The following is a 5,249-nucleotide window of genomic DNA, read 5'->3' on the forward strand; positions in this document are numbered from 1 at the left end:
TATTGCTGTTGTGCTGATTTAAGATGTTCACTACCATTAAATTAATTATTCTCTCTGGTTTTTAGCAAGATAAACTTAAAGAAAAACCCAGCATGGCTTGCAAAGTCACTGTGTTTCTGTTGCTCGTTTTGGGTTGTGTTTCTTTAAGGTCTTCAGTGCTGCTGCATTGATTATCCTTGCTGAAGTCTCATGGTCACCTCTTCATGATCCAGAGTCCTGTTTGCCTTTCTTATAAATTGCTTGCATGAGATCTTGCTTAGTTTGTGGATCTAAGGAACGTTTCTCACTCTTTTCCCGTTAAACCATCCCTTCCCTTTCCTGTCACTTTTATTTTTTTCCACAGAGGAGTTCATTACCCCAAAACAGCATTTATAATTTCATGTTTTTTTTAATAATTAAAAACAACTTAGTGAGCAAATGATTTGAAATTGTAACTCTCACTAGCTACCTAGTATCAGCCAAATTGGCACTTAGCTTCAGAAAGTTTAGACTCAAGGAATCTCCTCATCAACAAAATAACATAAATACAATTACCTGCTTCACAGAGTGTTACCAAATGTGAACAGAGAACTTGTAAGACTTTCCAGAGAGCATCTGTAGCACAGGAGATACTGCACAAGGGTTATCTAAGGATAACCTTAGATATGCCTTGGACATTATTACAAATCCCGTGAGCTTGGAGACATTTTCTATCCCTTATAAACTGTAGACATACACATCCAATTGACTGTTTCAGCATTTTAGTTGGTCGAGTAAAGCATATTATAGTCATTATATCTACACTAAAAAATGTACAGATGCTATGATAATGATAGCTGGGTTAGCTTCAAAGTAACCTAGGAAGGGAGGATACATAGAAGAGATGACATCAATTAGAGCTTGACACTTATTAAAGCTGCAAGATGGTACATTGAGTTTATTATACTCTTCTCTCTAATATAGGATATGATCGAAGATATTATCCATGATAACAAATTTTAAACTCAGTATGCCCAATGTTTAAATTCTATCATTTTCAAACCTTTCCTATTACTCCAGCTCTTCTCTTATGGTCCTTGTCTCGATCGGTGGCATGTTTCTTATCATACATGTAGAAGATAATGATGGAAGACATCTGAAAATGGAGGATAACAAGATACATTTTAAAACTCATTTTACCTTTGTGTTTACTGAAGTCACTAAAGCACTGGGGAGATGTTATTATGGGGACAGTGATATCTCTGGGTGAGTTGGAACAGAGAGATGTAGAAAGAGTTCCCTGCTGAGACAAGTAGCCTACCCCTGGGGATAAACGTCAATAAGAGAATTTGGGTCATACAAACTGTCTAAAGTGAGTTTCATACACGAATCTTCTAACCCTGCTGTAGTCTAACCACATCTAGTTGGAAGAAAGTCGTCTCCCTCCTTCTCTTTATCAAAGCTGAAAGCTGTGTTTGTGTGTGTGTGTGTGTGTGTGTTTGTTTGTTTGTAAATCCCCTGAGTCAGCATCCGTTGGGTGGTACGCTATAGGCTGGAACACCAGGGAAGGCCCACACTTCAGCCTGATCTTCAGATAAAGGTTCAAGAGTTGGGCCAAGGTTCAGAACATCTCTAGGAGACCAAGGCGGCTCTGAAACTCTGACCTGCTTTTAAGAGTTATCCTGAATTTCAGTGACCGTATGCCTCATTGCTTACCACAGCCCATGGTTTCAGAGAATTAAGAGCACTGCCAAAATATTCATCACATGTGTCTGACTTAAATGATAAATCACTTCCCAACTCTTTTATGACCCAAAGTTGACCTGAGAAGGAAAGACTCACCTTTTTAAGTGGTACCAACCTTCCTGGATGTTCTTTCTAAAGCAGAACCAGGCTCTGAGTAAGCTTCTGTCTACACTCTGCCTTTGGTTTGCACAACCATAAACTCAGCCTGCCAAAAGTATCCGTCTTAGTTAGTATTTCTAATACCGCAACGAAACATCATGACCGAAAAGAAGTTGGGAACGAGAGGGTTGGCTGGGCTTATACTTTAGCATTGCTGTTCATCACTGAAGGAAGTCGGGACAGGAACAACAACAGGGCAGAAACCTGGAAGCAGGAACTGATGCAGAAGCCAAGGAGAGGAGCTGCTTACTGGCTGGCTTCCCATGGCTGGTTCAGCCCACCTTCTTAAAGAACTCAGAACCCCCACAGATGGCATCCCCCACCACGGGGTGGATCCTCCCCAGTTAATCACTAAATGAGAAAATGTCTTTCAGATGGATCTCATCCAGGCATTTCCTCAACCCAAGCTCCTTCCTTTGATGACTCTAGCGTGTGTCAAGTTGACCCACAACACCGGCCAGTACAGTTTCCAAGGAGCAAAAAGGAGACCTCACAACATTTCTACGTCTGCCAAAGGGTCCCAGAGTATGAGGTATGAGCAAGGACAGCATGAACCGAGAAAGGGACAGCTACGTCATTGATGGACCTCTGACTCCTGCAAACATGGAGACAGTGGCATGCCACTCATTCATGCTGGAAAAGACAAAGGCACGCACAGGGACATGACAGTTAAGTTACTACAGCTTGGAAATGTTGAGATTATTTCATCCTAGTTGATCAACAGTCATAGAAGTAGGCATTCTAGAAATGTCACATTGAGGCCAACCCTTTCCCTAGACCACACGCTCTCCTCACAATCCAGTAGTTATAAACTTCATAACTGGTCCAGCCGGAGTTCAGTTGGGAACTGACCTATGATTTGTCTTAACCTAAGCCAGTGGTAACTTAATACTGTAAATAACATTCCTGAACATTTTCACATCAATTTGAGCAGAGAAGCCTGGCCTTCCTAGGAATATGAAAGAGAAGAATAATATAGAAGCAGGACATTCTGAACTAGCAAAACTACTTCCAGGTTCCTGAGGAGATGGCAGCATCGTGTCATGGTTGGAATACACCCTTTCCATCATTCAGTATCCCCATGGTCTGATCCCTTCTCTCTGCTTTATCCAGTGGTACCAGTCCTATATGTCTGCCTCATCATTTGCCTAGCATCTGAGGTGACATGGTGATCTTAGCCATCGTATTCATCACTAAAGTTTTTTTTTTCCCAATGTGTTGGCTTCATTGACAACAGTAGTTGATAAAGCCCTCTGTGACACCAAGGTTGGAGGCGGATATTGCCCATAACAACAAATGTTCTGCCCACTGTGTTTTAAAATGATGAGCACGAGGTAGCAGACAAAACAGCACATACTGGAAGGACTCACAATGAAAGTCCCAGGTGCGTATGGAGCGTTGATTTTGCAAAGAGAACAATGAAAAACTAATTGCACTTACAGCTCACTCACAAACCAGACATACCCTCACTTTCTCCCTGCTTTGGGAATAAGGAAACCTCTTCTGATCTAGAAAAGTTTACAGGAAAAAAAAAAACAGGGATTCTGAGATTCATTATTGCTGTTTGTCTCAGGTCTTTGGATAAGTCTACCTCATGTTCAATATGTCTGTCTCCTTGGCTGTCAATGGAATTAGCATAATGGTCCCAGCTTCCTAAAAGGATGATGGTGAGAAAAGTGCTCACAGGTGGAAGGAAATGGGACTACTGTGGGAAGCCAAGTGTTCTACAAAGATTTGTGACTTTGACATCTAGAAGACTATAGGGAGTCCCCTGCAATGCAGTCCTCCTGAACCTCAGACTAGGAGCCCTGCAATGCAGCCCTCCTGAACCTCAGACTAGGAGCCCTGCAACGCACCCCTCCTGAACCTCAGACTATGGGCCCTGCAATGCACCTCTCCTGAACCTCAGACTAGGGGCCTAGGAACTGCGTATGCAGAAATGAATGAATTCTACTGAGAACAAGTTGTTGGACATATTGAGAATTTGGGTCTTTCAAACAGCTTTAGACTCTGGAAGAAGATAAACACTGCTTTGTTTTCTAGCGCCACTTCAATAATTTCCTTTCACTCATATGAGTGTTATTTGATAAGTAAATCTAGCAGGGGTAATTGAAAGTTTCTCTAGCTACTCCTCTAACGATGCAATAAAACTTATATCCTTCTTCAATGCCCTCCCCGCCCCACCCCACACCATCTCCTGGCAAATGTTTCCTTCCTTCTTCTGTAGGGCCAGGAATTCAGTCCACAGCCAGGAGAAACTAGGTAAATGCTCTCTCTACCAGGGAGCCCCAGCTCCAAATGGGTAGGCTAACTTACCTGAGAAGCTTGGAGGTGACACTTTCCTGGAGACTCTGCTTTACTCCTTCCTCCCTGTCCCTTGCCTCCAGAGCTTCCTTCTAGGATTCCCTTGGGTGTTTCTTCCAGGTGACCTCCAGGGGCCCCTGGGTGAAAAAAACTGGATTTGTGGTGTTCAGGCCCCTGAGTTTTTGGAAATGCCTTTGCTTGCTGTGTGAGTTTTAGTTCACTTCCCCCTCTGGGTCTCTGCTTTCTTTTCTTCCAAAGGGGAAAAAAAGGCTCCAATATGATGTTAGCAAGTTTCTTTCTGATGGAACTCCAGCTGAATGCAACTCCCCCTGCCCCCCGCCTTGATGTGTTCTGGAGGATCACAGGTGGAATTAAAACCAATGGTTTTCATCACCAAAAAAGCTAATCCCTGGGGAAAAGGAAGGACTCATTAGTAGGATTCTCTCTCCCTGTCTCTGCCAAAGGTCACCACTTCCTGCACAGGCTCCATTCTCCTTCGGAGTCCCGAGATTAAAGTCCCTCTGGGTCCTTAAAAGTGAAGAGAGAAATCTGTCCTAAATGCATTGCCAGAGAGCACACTTTTTCCAAAAAAAAAAAAAAAAAAAAAAAACGGAGGAAGCACGAGTGACCATCCTATTAGCTCAGCCCTCAGGCTTTCGTGGGTTTTGAGTACTGCAAAGTCCAAAATTCCTCTGAGTGCCTGAAAAGCACGGGTTGCCTGCGAACTTCCCAACTTCTGCTGCTGCTGATCCGCATTCCAAAGAGAGGCAACTTCGTGTCTATCTTGCAGTTACTGGCGTAGTGATCAAAAAGCAACGGGACATAGAGTTTAAATGCTTAAAAATGGCAACTCCATCATTCCAGTTGCTGCCTTCCCTGGACTGTTTTATTCCTTGGCTTCTCCCAGCCCAGCTATAGCTTCTATGCATTAGACTCACGTTCTCTAAGCCCTGGCCTTCATTTTCTTGGTACCACCTCAGCACCTTCATCTTTGACTTTTTCTTGAAACTGTTAAAAAAAAAAAAGAAGAAGAAACTACCCCCCCAACTCTCTCTCTCTCTCTCTCTCTCTCTCTCTCTCTC

This window comes from Alexandromys fortis, unplaced genomic scaffold (assembly GCF_014885135.2).
Source record: "Alexandromys fortis isolate MF-2015 unplaced genomic scaffold, M_Fortis_MF-2015_v1.1 scaffold_5, whole genome shotgun sequence".
Lineage (NCBI taxonomy): Eukaryota > Metazoa > Chordata > Mammalia > Rodentia > Cricetidae > Alexandromys > Alexandromys fortis.